Source organism: Colobus angolensis, unplaced genomic scaffold (genome assembly GCF_000951035.1).
Source record: "Colobus angolensis palliatus isolate OR3802 unplaced genomic scaffold, Cang.pa_1.0 Scaffold389, whole genome shotgun sequence".
NCBI classification, from domain to species: domain Eukaryota; kingdom Metazoa; phylum Chordata; class Mammalia; order Primates; family Cercopithecidae; genus Colobus; species Colobus angolensis.
This window is the reverse complement of record NW_012117254.1, coordinates 349,482-362,948: the sequence shown is the minus strand read 5'-3', so window position 1 is coordinate 362,948 and position 13,467 is coordinate 349,482. Positions and strand designations below refer to the sequence as shown.

The 13,467-nt window shown below is 42.4% G+C and overlaps 1 protein-coding gene across 1 annotated transcript in view; it reads left to right on the top strand.

Moving 5' to 3' along the window:
- The first annotated feature begins 1,273 nt into the window (after nt 1-1,273).
- PASD1 (PAS domain containing 1) overlaps nt 1,274-13,467 on the top strand; it is a 100,946-nt gene continuing 88,752 nt past the window's right edge. The window contains exon 1 of the mRNA XM_011954673.1: nt 1,274-1,594. The gene's annotated coding sequence lies outside the window, so the exon portion shown is untranslated. The remainder of the gene's footprint in view (nt 1,595-13,467) is intronic.

Sequence of the window (13,467 nt, the reverse complement as noted above, 5' to 3'; positions counted from 1 at the left end):
CTGGGTTTAGGAGCTTGTTTCTGAAGTTCATTGATCTTCAGTTTTGATGTGGAGAAAATAACACATCCAAAGACCACCTTTCAGAGTGGTCAACTTTTGACATTACAAGGATTGAGTAGGAGGCTGAACGCGCTAGGGCCCTTTCTGTGACATATCCTCCTTGTCAGAGGGGCAGGGGTTATCACTATTATGAATAAAGTTTAATAGTAATGATGTTAAATTAATATGTACTTTGTTCTTCCTGTGCTTAGCGATACAGCAGAATTAAAGTTGGTTTTTGGGCCGGGCACAGTGGCTCATGCCTGTAATCCCAGCACTTTGGCAAACTCAGGTGGGCAGATCACGAGGTCAGGAGATGGAGACCATCCTGGCTAACACGGTGAAACCCCGTCTCTACTAAAAACACAAAAAGAAATTAGCCGGGCATGGTGGTGGGCACCTGTAGTCCCAGCTACTTGGGAGGCTGAGGGAGGAGAATGGCATGAATCTGGGAGGTGGAGCTTGCAGTGAGCCGAGATCACGCCACTGCACTCCAGTCTGGGCAACAGAGCGAGACTCTGTCTCAAAAATAAATAAATAAGTAAATAAATAAAGTTGGTTTTTGATCTTTTAACTCTTTGAATGTCTTTTTAACTTGTCTCAAAATTGGTCAGTTTAAGAAAATAACATGTAGTGTTAAATCTATTCCTCACTGAGGATTTATTCAACTCTGGAATGAGTGGTGAGGGAGGTTGTGAGATCATCTTCCCCGTGAGTGTTTAGAAACAGACTGGAGAAATCAAATGGTGTAACATAGGGCAACCCTGCAAAGCTCAGTGGGTGTGTCTCCTGGAAAAGGCCAGAGAGGAGGGCGGATTGGGAGGTGTGAAAAAAAGGCTGGCCTTGTGATTGAGACCACCATACTAAATGAGGCAGCAGGTCAAGGGGAACAGTGTGCAGTTGTTGCCCTCCCTCTGACCTCTGGGGTTCCAGACACCCACTGATGCCCTGCTAAGCTGGACTTGATACTCAACAAGGGTCGCATTTTGCTCTGTGAGGCTACAAAGGCCCCTTAGATCAGGATGGGGGTCCTATCTTCTTTAGTTCCACAATAGAGCCGTGATTGGACTCAAAAAGACCCCTCTTTTCTGTGATCCACACATTTTCTGGGCTCCATTAAGTGCTGCTCAGGTAGTGCTCCAGGGTCCAGGGAGGGTGGAGAGCCCGGATTGGGGTGGAACCTTTTGACTCGACAAGGTAAGGGCTACGTTGAAGTGGTTTATCGGTAATCCTCAGTTTCAGAGTCAGTAGGTAGCTCGCGCTCCAACATCGCGAGATCTGGGGAGAAATGCTACCACCCCTCCCCCCACTTCCGCAGCCACGCTGCCTCCGTGCTTGCCCCCCCTCTGCCACGCCCCCACCACGCGCTTTGCACTCTGGGGCCCACGCACTTCCCTGAGGAGCTCACTGCGGGAAGAGTCAGTTAGAAGCTGCTCCTCATTTGCAGACTTTCCGGGAGCCCACCCAGTTCCTGGTCTCTCATTGGAGACCACAAGGAGGAGCTTCAAGTCATCCCAAGTCCCTACAGCCTCCAGCAGTGAAGACTTCCACAAGGGTGAGTGAAGTCCGTTAATGAAGGCTACTCCAAAGTAACATGACTTGGGGTGGCGGCTGGGAGCCAGCCCCTTTGTCCCTCCGTGGCTGAGGAGCTCAAGCTACTCCATCAGAGACATTTCCTCCAGGGCCCTCATTTTCGTGGTCATCCTGGGAAGGTTGGTTGGGATGAGGGGGAGAGGGAGAGGTGGCAGTGGATAGCTGGGGGTTGCACGAGGAAGACCTGAACATTTTGAACCTCCTCCCACATTGGGCACCAGCGCTGGTGCACCATAGAAGGCACTCGTTGAGTTTTCTTTGGACATTTTGAGAAATTGAAGCAGAGTTGGGATGAAAGGAAAGCTTGGGGTGTCGCGAATAGGCTGGCCTGAGCGCGCGGTTCGAGTGAGAACACCAGGCTTTGTCCGGTAGGGCTGGGCGCGTCTCCATTACGATGGTCGAGGACGGTGTGCTGCGGTGGGCGCATATCAAGAGGTTTGCCTGACTTTTAGCGGATTAAGCAGTTTGTGCACCTGAAATCTCAGACTTCAGAATTTTGAGGGCAACAGTGGCTTTTCGGAGGATCTCCTTGAGGTTTTTGTTGTTATTTCGGTTTGTTTTTCGCTTTTTTGGATTTCAAATGATGAGGAGTTTATGTCAAGATGTGTATTTGGGCACACTTAAACGGAGAACACAGAAGTTGTGGCTACCTTAGAAAATGTATTTTTACAAAATGGAGTCAGATTAACGTGAAAGTGGCAGCAGCCACGTATCTGAAGACCTATAAAGGAGGTGAGCGTGGGTCCGGTGGCATGCACCTTAGTCTCAGCTACTCGTAAGGCTGAGTTTGAGACCTGCTTGGGCAGACTGTTCTCTACAAAAATTAAAAAAAACAAAAAGCAAAACACAAAAATTAGCTGGGCGTGTGGTGCCCAGCTAGTCAAGAGACTGAGGTGGGAGGAATCACTTGAGCCTGGGAGTTCGAGATTGCAGTGAGCCATGAATGAACCATGGCACCCCAGCCTGAGCAACAGAGCAGGACCCTGTATTTTCATTCAAAACTTCCTGCAAAAATTGCAACTCATAAGACAATATTTTATCAGTTACTCATCCATCTTAAGGGAACATAACTTTCCAATGGATAAAATCAAGAATGTAAATTAATCTACAGTGGATTATGTATTATGCATGCCATACACCACACAATATGCCAGGAAAGGCAGGTGGCAAAGTCATGCTCCAAAGGAGATCCAGGAACAAAATCAGGCGTCCTAGTTTTTTTGAGACATCCCTACTGATTGGCTGTGCTTTTCTCTAACCTTAGTTCTTTCAGTAAGCTCAGTTTGTATCTAATGTAGATTTGTTGTGCTTATTTCTCTGCCTGTTCTAGAAAAGAGAGTATTGAGGGGTTAAGACACTCAGGCAGCAAAAGAGAATCCTTTCCACCAAACTCAAGAGAACGGGCAGAAAGCACTGGACACATGACTTTGAAAGTATTCAGGCAAATGTAGCCAGTAGATGCCCTCCAATCTGTCAGTACTTACTTAGACATCTGTCTCTGAGATTAGCCTAGCACTTCCTTGGGAGAGTTGGGAGTGATGGAGGGAGGATGTGGGGGCGGGAACTGGACCTTCCTTCCATCAGCAAAGAACAGGCTGAGGGGTATTCCTCCTTTTTTTTCCCCAGCAAGTCAGGAGCCAGTGGGAAGTGGCTTTCCAATGGCTGGCCTTTATGTGCAGATTTCTTTGCAAAGTTCTTCACAGATACCCAGTTTCTTGGGTGATAAGAATTACACTACAAATCCTCCTACTCTTAACTGAAAGCTGATAGGGTTGATAAGGTAATTAGGATTGTGGGGAGAGCATTTGGTTGTTGGTAGTAAAACGAAAATTTGTGATAAAAGTGTAGTTTAACTTTCCCGGTTTTAGTCTCAACATTTCATTCAACACATATTCAAAAGTTCTGTTAGAGGCACGTTTTGAGCTAAGATACAGGGCAAAGCAACTGAGAATAAAGATGCAAGCTTTTAGGGAGTCCACAGGCAAGTGGAGCAGAGAAACGTGCAAACAAATTATTATATCCCATTATTTGCTTTGAGCTATAATATGTGAATAAGAAACCCAGACACTGGACTTCAAAGAGAAGGGAGTGATCAATTTACCCTGGGTTAGGGCCTCAGCCCATCTTCCCCAAAGAGGAGGATTTAGATTGGGTTTTGAATTATGAGATTAATAACTCTGGAAGGAGAAGGCAGAGGGAGACACATATTAACAAAATGATGGAGGAGCAATAACGCCTAGCATTTTCCGAAGCAGGAGGAGACCAGGTGAGGGTGGCAACAGTAGGGAGCCATGGCAGGATTTTAAGAAAGTGATTCCCTATGCAGGTTGATATCCTTTATCCAAAATCCTTGGGACCAAAAGTGTATCAGATTTCAGATTTTGGAATACATGTATTTGCATTATGCTTACTGGGTGAGCATCCGGAATCTGAAAATCTGAAGTCCAAAAATGTTCCAGTGAGCATTTTTTGAGTGTCATATTTACGCTTAAAAAGTTTCAGATTTTGTCCAGGCGCAGTGGCTCACGCCTGTAATCCCAGCACTTTGGGAGGCCGAGGCAGGTGGATCACCTGAGGTCAGGAGTTCGAGACCAGCCTGACCAACATGGAAAAACCCCGTCTCTACCAAGCCCGGCGTGCACCTGTAATCCCAGCTACTCAGGATGCTGAGGCAGGAGAATTGCTTGAACCTGGGAGGTGGAGGTAGTGGTGAGCCAAGGTTGCACCACTGCACTCCAACCTGGGCAACAAGAGTGAAACTCCGTCTCAAAATAAATAAATAAATAAATAATAAAAATAAAATTCAAAAAGTTTCAGATTTTGAAGCATTTCAGATTTTGGATTTTCCATTTTCGAGTCAGGGATGCTCAACCATGAGTACACTTGATTTACAGGTGTACTCATGAGGATTTGCTGGACTGGATTGTTTGGAGGCAGAGTGAAGGAGAGGGAGCTGTTAGCAAAGATCCTACAAGTTTTTGTTTTATACAACTGATTCCACTCACTGAGATGAGGAGCACCGGGACCAGGAGCAATTTGGTAACTTTAGTTTTGGACCTGAGCATAAGGTGCTGGTGAAATATCTAGGAAGTCACTGGATATGCTTCTAGAGCTAGAGCTCAAAGGAATAGTCACAGCTGGAAATAAAGATGCAATGTCATCAAGGTTTCTTTTTGGCAGAGGCTTCTGGGGACTACTAGCACCTCTTTATGGCTCTGGTGTCAGGGAAATCAGTCAGGGAAATGCCTACCCTGCTCTAGACATAAAAAGCTGCTGTTTATAGTCATGCTGATGTAACTTAGACTGTGTCTGAATGTTGATAGGCAAAGGTCTGTGTGAGAAAGGCTTCCACTAGATTTTCAAGAAGGTACTTCCCAAAAGTCAGTCTCTTAAAAGACAAGATCGAAGCAATTGTCTTTTTGTTTTGTTTTGTTTTGTTTTGTTTGAGACAGGGTCTCACTCTGTCACCCAGTCCGGAGTGCAGTGGCATGATCTCAGCTCACTGCAACCTCCGCCTCCCGGGCTCAAGTGATCCTCCTACCTCAGCCTCCTGAGTAGCTGGGACCACAGGCATATGCCACTATGCCTGGCTAAGTTTTGTATTTTCTTGTAGAGACTGTAGGGTTTTGCTATGTTGTCCAGGCTGGTCTTGAGTTCCTGAGCTCAAGCGATCCACCCGCCTCGGCCTCCCAAAGTTCTGAGATTTTACAGGTGTGAGCCACCACACCCGGCCAATTGTCATATTTTTTAATGGAAAATACAAACTACCTTTGACGTCCCAGTTTACACTGAAACTTTACATTTGCCCCTTGTCCTTTATCAAGGGCTTAAGATTTTGGCAAGGCTTTCTCCAAACACTATATAAATATTAAATTGACTTCCAAATGTTGTTTATGAGAACTAGAATACCATTCTTGTTATTTGATATGTATTTATGGAGTGTGTGTGTTCTGACTTGAGTCTAGCTAATGTCCCAGTAGGGTAGGATGTTTTGGACCTTGATGAGTTTTTCTTCTGATTCTACTTCTAACAATTAAGCACATTGTTTAAGTAACTGGTTGTTCCTTGATTATAGAGTGTTCATGACCACTAATAAATGTTCCCCATATTTAAACATACAAGTTGTACCTTTGGGATGGCAGGGAGCTAAGGGCCATCAGCTCTTTTATATGCTAATACCTGAGATCAAGGCACACGATATTACTCAGTCAAGCTAATATTTAGCTTTGGAAGTTAAAGCATAAATTCATGAATTTGAATAGTGTTCTTCTTTCTGCGTTGATATTTAACCATAATGTATGTATGCACACAATGTTCCAAGATTTCTCCTTTTTGTTTTTGTTTTTTTGATGATGTATGTTTCACTTGCAGCAATATTTGCTGATTTCATGAATACTACTGATATTTAGGGAAAGGATCTAAGAAGTGTTGAACTAGTGTGTCTTTCTTTAAGCTTGTCTCCTTGTTAAGGTGAACCTTAACATTCAAGGTTAAGGTGATCCTTATCATTTGAGACATTCACCAAATATATGGGTGAGCAATGTGCCTTAGTCTTTTCAGTGAACTTCTCCAGCCATGTGGTATCTGATCCTCCTGAGAGTGGCCTTATGTGGTAGGGAGGCCAGGGCTTAGCACCATTTTACAGGTACTCAGACAGGCTAGGTGACTTGCCCAAGATCACACAGCTAGTGCAGAGCTGGGATTAGATCCCAAGAATTCTGACCTCAAGAGGGGTGTTGATTTTCCATTGATTTTGCAATTCCCCCTACTTAAGTCACTAATTTTAAAGTGTGGATTAAGGCAAGTATATTTTGTTGGCTTGCTGTCCTCTAACTTTAGGTCTCCCAGTTGGGAGAATGAACTTGTAGGTTAATAGTTTTCTAGTAGAAAGCAATAAATATATTCCTTAGTGTAGACAATAAATTGTGGCAGTTTCACTCTCCTCCTTGGGCTGCGTCAAGATCACTTTGGAGCATTCCTGGGTATTCTTCATACAGGACTTAGGGCTGTTTACTCTTTTCCTTCTCCCATATCAGCCTCGTTTGCCAATCATCTTCAGAAATATAGGTGTAAGCTGTGCTGTAAGGCATGAACCACACAGCACTTTGAAATGAGAAAGCTTTAAAGTAACAGGCAGGAATTTGAGGGGGAAATTGAAAAGTCTTTCTGCACAAAATGATTGTACTTTAAGGTGAAATTCACAAACAAGGTCAATCAACATGAAGAATCTGGAAACTCTCATTGAGAGTTGTTTCGTTTTTTTATACATTCCATAAGAAACAAGTTAGAGCTTTCGTGTAAAGTTCTAACTTGTGATTACAGAAGACATTTGAAGTGTATAGAACAGAGTATATTGTAACTGGCAGCCAGGGCATTTGCAGAGCCTCACATTAACGGGCAAGTGTCTTAACCATCAGCATTGAGAAAAGGAATGGCACAGGAGTAGGGGCTGAGGGTGAGGTGGGGAGAGGGGCTCTGGCATCAGGTAGCCAAGAGTCAGCAACAATTACAGAGATAATTTTAAGTGAGGAGGTCCATAGCATTTCTTTCAGGAAGTGGAAGGTTTCCTTCGCCCCTTTTTCTAATTTGAAAACGATGTGGCTCATATATTGTCAACCTTTTCACTCAGTGGTATATATTTTTTGACCTTTTATGTGATATTAATACTTAATTTGTATATCCATCTTAAATTAGTTTTGTTGCATATAGATTTTTATGTGTGGACATAGCCCTTTATAAAAAAAATTATTCAACAGCTTCTAGGAGACAACTTCTCTGCTTTTTGGGATAAGGCATCCCTGCAGTAGGCAGAGCAGTAGGGTAGGATTCAGGAGAACCGGGGGTTAGGCTGGGGATTACTTGAAAATAAGGGATTTAAAGGAAGTTAGGATTCTGTTCCTCTTCTTGAAGTTGAAATAAAATAAATTAGGAGAAACCCAATTAGATACCTAATTGTTAAAGGGTTTGTTTCCCTGCTCAGACTTGCCCTGATTCAAAAACTGTATTTACAGAATGTTCACAGCCATGTAAAATAGACTGGAAAGAAATACTCTAATAAGGCAATGTTTCCCTCAGAGTGGTAGAATTATGCTTGTGTTGTCTCTCCTTTCTATTTTGTAAATTTGGCACTTTTTTTTTTTTTTTTTTTTTTAGACGGAGTCTCGCTCTGTCACCCAGGCTGGAGTGCTGTGGCCGGATCTCAGCTCACTGCAAGCTCCGCCTCCTGGGTTCACGCCATTCTCCTGCCTCAGCCTCCCCAGTAGCTGGGACTACAGGCGCCCCCAGGTCGCCCGGCTAGTTTTTTGTAGTTTTTCGTAGAGACGGGGTTTCACCGTGTTAGCCAGGATGGTCTCGATCTCCTGACCTCGTGATCCGCCCGTCTCAGCCTCCCAAAGTGCTGGGATTACAGGCTTGAGCCACCGCGCCCGGCAAATTTGGCACTCTTAAAAAAAGAAATGTAAAATAAATTTCTTTTTAAAAAAATGAAATTGTAAAAAGAAGCAAGAAGCCTGGCTCATTCCCAGCATTCTAATGGAAAATGATTATAGAGCTCCACAAAACTGGCCAAGGAGCTACGTAGTCATGAAAGGTTTTTGATCTCTTTGGGAAGTACTGTAGGGAACAGCTCTGCTGGCACTCCCACAGCCCCTTTCCTGTGTGGAGATTGGGCTCTGGGACCTTTGTCTTGAGTGGTAAATGCCCAGCATGCCGCCAGGAGCCCTAGCTGTGGTGGTCACTCCCTCATGGAGCACCTTTTGGGTCTGGGGCTGATAATTGTCCTGCTTCTTATGTGGTAAGCTGTCAGGACTGTGGGCTGCCAGCTGCCTTAGCTTTACTAAAAGGAGTTGGTTGATTCATTCTTTTACTGTGGATTGTCAGCTGAATAAAGCGGCCCACCACAGCCTTAGGGACAAAAGCTCTCCGTTAGGATTACCCTGCCAGGTTGGAGAATGGCCCTTTCAATGCTGTACAGCCTCAAACAGGGGCTGTATTAAGCTGACCACCTTTATGCAAATCTCTCTCCTTTGTCCCAAGGCCCCCTCATGACAGAGGCCAGCTAAGCCTTTCTGGACAAATAGGCTTTGTGCAAGTCTGGGGGATCACCTAGGTTAGGTGTTTCCAGGAAGAAAAGTGGATTGAGGCGGTTTTGTTAATGTCATTGCTAATAAATTGAACACTGGCAAAACTTGCACTTAAGATGTTACTTGGGAAGAACAGATTATTCTTAAAATGGAACAGATTGAGGTGCCGTAGAGTTCTGGAGTGCTGAAATTGTTGTCCTTTGGCATTATGCAAAATAACATTGTCTTTATCTGTCTTTTCCAGTTCCTTTCTAGTTTCCTCCCTGATCCTGAGCTGCTTTGTTTTTGTTCAGAGTGGAAAGGCTGCTCCCATCTGTGCTCATCTCCTCCTTAGTTGCTGTGGCTCTTTTCTCTGTCCTTGCTGCTGTGTTTTGCCTCCACCTATCTTATAGAATATTTCCAAGGTCTTATCTTCTTTTCCTCAAGTCACTCCCTTGGGGCGCTCAAGTAATTAGTCTAATTTCAGGTATTCTCTGTGAACATGCCTTGTAGAGTCATGGATTCCCCAAGCTGAAAGAGACTTCCAAGTCATCTGTCCTACTCATGTCTATGTGGTCAAATTGACAATTCTTGTCAAATAGAGGTTGGAGTTTCTTCCATGTTTCATTGATGCCTAAGCATGCAAGAGAACCTGAAGTTGATGACTTTTCTGTCAGTATTTTCCACGATTCAGTTTTTCTTTAGGAAAGAACACTCTCCTCTTCTGACCTTTAGCTATTTTAGCCCCCACTGCCCCAGGCCCATAACAGTAGCAACACATTTAATTCTTAATCTTTGTTCCTTCTCATATTAGCCTACCTCCTTCATAGCACATCTGGGAGGCATCCTCTCTTGCAACCTTTTTCTCTTCTTTCTGCAACAGCTAACCTCAGGTGGGAGGATTGCTTGAACCCAGGAATTATTAATAGAAGCCAGCCTGGGCAATATAGTGAGACCTGTCTTGAAAGAGAGAGAAAGAGAGCGAGAGAATGAGATTTACATTTCTATTATGTTAAGTTGCTCATTTAATAAAAAAATTCTCAATAGAAACACATTTTATCCTTGCACAGCCTTGAAATTCCATTTTGGGACCATTTCCTTAGTATAGGAATTCTACTGTGGTGGTACATATAGTGAACAGATTTTACCTTGTTTCTGTCTTCAAAGTTATTTCAATGGCAGGGATTAATAGCCTATTAATTTATGGTTCATACTTGCCTGAAGGAGACTTATCTTACACAGATAATTCTGACAGGGACATATACCATAATGCACAGTCATTGCAATTGTTTTGTAAAAGAAAGGTTAGGTGAGAGTCTTTATTTATTTATTTATGAGATGGAGTCTTGCTCTGTTGCCCAGGCTGGAGTGCAGTGGTGTGATCTCAACTCACCACAACCTCCACCTCCCGGATTCAAGTGATTCTCCTGCCTCAGCCTCCTGAGTAGCTGGGACTACAGGCATCCGCCACCATGGCCAGCTAATTTTTTTTTTGTATTTTCAGTAAAGACTGGGTTTCACCGTGTTAGCCAGGATGATCCTGATCTCCTGACCTCATGATCTACCCACCTTGGCCTCCCAAAATGCTGTGATTATAGGTGTGAGCCGCTCCGCCTGGCCCTGAGAGTCCTTTATTCTTAGAGTTGTTTCCCAGGTATTTGGGCAGGCTACGCTGGGGACCTTCATGGGAGCGCTTTGAACTACAACCAGTAAACCAGTTAAAAAGGATCTCTACTATTACCACATTCGTCTTTCCCTGGACCATTCATAAACCTTGGAAGTGATCCTAAGACTAGTATTTTTGTCACAGAGACCATTCAATATTTGTTAGGCTTTCAAAGTTTCCATTGCGTCATGCGTAAGCCAAAATGCATGCATAGGTGTTTGAGGATAGAGAGTAAAACAAGACAAAGACATATTGAAGTCATCTTGGAGATTCTCTGTGCTCTTAGGTCTATTAAAAGTGCTGAGATGTCTTGTGTCAAGAAATCTGCTTCAGTATATTTAACCAGCATTTTTCAAATGTTCTCCACTAAGGAACACTTAATACCTATTTTTATTTTTGCTTAATTCTATTAACATCTTTTGGTATTCGTGTTCTGCAGGACCAGTGACCTTTAGGAAAGTTGTTGTTACCTGTATACCATTGTATATATGTGATCAATGGTATTTGGCTCAGCTATGTTGAATTCCCCAGGAATAATATTGACCAGCCATTTCTGAGCAAGAAGACCATCAGCTAATTGCAGTGTCAAACTTCTTATGACAACTGGTTATTAATGTTTTTGTGCCAAATTCCCTGATGTATTGATTAAGGCTCTGGCAGGTTTGAAGGCAGCAAAAACTCCTGAGATATCTCCAGTAGGTTCAAAAACTGGCCTTGCAGGCTTAAGAACTTTCTCTGCTGCAGAGACAACAGAAACAAGCCTAACTCCCCAAATCCAGAATTATTCTGTTGACACAGTCCCCTCTGATCTTAGATGCTGTTGCATGGGGATGACATTTGCCAGAGATTTCTCCCCTCTCCCTCTCCTCTGAGTGGCTTTGAGATGGTGGGTTTTGATAACTGAGTTCACGTCGTTGGAGAGAAAGTGTGGACACCAGCATCACAACTGTGGTGAACAAAGAGGCTCCTCCCATTCCAAGGAAGCTGGGAAGGTGGATTGCTTCATTGAAGAGTTAAAGAAAAGAGTTTTAGAATATATTATTTGATGTTTTTTTTCTTTTTTCAGGTCATCTGTTGGGCATTTAAGTCACAGACCAAATCCCATTCCATGTTTCTGAGAACCCATCCTTTAAAATACTGTAGAAAAATGGGTTTGCCTGTAGTTTGACAAATTAACTTTTAAGGAAACAGTAAAATGTGATTTTCCCATTCCGCAAAATTTTGAAATTCTTTGATCAAGTTTCAGTGAGTTTTATTTTTAGTGTATATGGTTGGAATTCTGTTTAACACATAATTTTTAAAAGTCAGCATCTGTTTATATTGTATATAAGGTAGATCCAGTGTGGGCAATGTCATATAAAATGTTAATCTTACAAGCCGGTAAAGGCTTCAAGTTTAACTTAAGCATGTTACTAACTTTGCAAAATTTTTTAATAAGGTGAGTGACTAGAAAAACCTTAGTTTCTATAAATTTTAATAAACTCAAGTGAGAAAATATATATGAAATGAAGTTTTACCCTTACACGAGTAATAATAGAAGTTTTAAAAGTGTTATGCAGATCTGTAGAATCCAAGTCAAAGGATAAGTTGTTATTCAGCTTTTGTAAGGAGCAAAGGAATAACTAGGAAGCTTAAAAGCTGTAAACATTTTAAGGAAAGAGGCATAGTGAAATGGACGTGAGAGTAATGTAATCTTGACTCAATTTTAACTTTTTAAGTAATCATTTGCAAACTCCAATGCTTTAACTAATATTAAAACATGATTACTTCATTCATTTATTTATTCATTGAATAAAAATTATTGGGAGAAAGTGAAGATGGGAGGTGTGGGGGAGATGTGCAGGAAAGAGCCTCTATGCTGGGTTGTTAGAGGCTGTCACTTAGTACCTCACATTATTTTTCTTATTAGACAAGATTACACATGTTGGATTGCCTCAGTGGATTGAAATGGAAATTCTATTGAAATATAATGGGTGAAAATAGTTTTTCTTCTATAATGGTTTGCTCTCTTTATCTCAGTAGCAGTGTAGTCTGTTTTCTCTGTGAGTCTAAGAATAACAGCCTGAGCTTTTCATTAGCCAGGGAACCCTGAGCTTTACTCTAGCAGAGTTCAGGGCATTTAAGAAAAAGTATGGTTACTTTAACCCAGGCGCTCCCCTGCCGTCCATAACACTAGATGCTGACTCTCTGTGCTTCTGTTTCTGTATTCCATCTATGCTCTTCATTTTTATTTCTCCCTCTTAGCTTCCACAACACTTTATGTATAACTTTTTAAAGGGATTTATAAATTTTGACCTTGTATTCTAGTTATCTATTTACAAGTCTAATCTCCAAAGAGCAGAACGAATTGACTTCATCTCTTTATTCTCCAGAGTCAGCCACAGAGTTCACACTTAGAAAATGTCTATAAAATGAATAAATGTTAAATGAATAAGTGGAATTTTATTTACAGAGGACTCTTCCGGAAAGAGGTGTTACGTGATGTGTGTTATCTTTACTTCCACAAACGAGTCTCTACTTTTCATATAAGTGCTATCTGGTAAAGAGAACCAGGATACTAGAATATGGGATTTTCTCCTGTTGACCTTTTCCTTCGAACATGCTCCCTTTACATCTTTTCTTATACATGAACTATCAGTTACACGTTTTGAGTTTCTCATTCTTCATTTTTGGTAAATTCTCTGGTTGATTTCTTTTGAAGAGGAACCCATATTGGAACTTGGGGACAAAATGATGAAAACGGAGAGAGGAAAAGAGCAGGATACAGGAATAAAGTGTCCACTAATGAACCCTGGAAAGAGAGGCCATGAACAGCCAGCTCTGTCAGCTCAATTTTGCATAGCTCTCAATTCAACGAGTAGCTGAAATAGATAGGATAGAGTTACAATGTGTGAAGAGTAGACAGGAAAATTTCTCTAGGAGGTGTTCAGGGGCAGTATTCCCAATTGTGTGTCCTTGAATCCTTTTGTTTTTTCTTTTACCTTTTTTTTTTTTTTTTTTTGTTGAGATGGAGTCTGGTTCTGTTACCCAGACTGGAGTGCAGGGCACAATGTTGGCTCACTGCAACCTCCGCCTCCTGGGTTCAAGTGATTCACCTGCCTCAGCCTC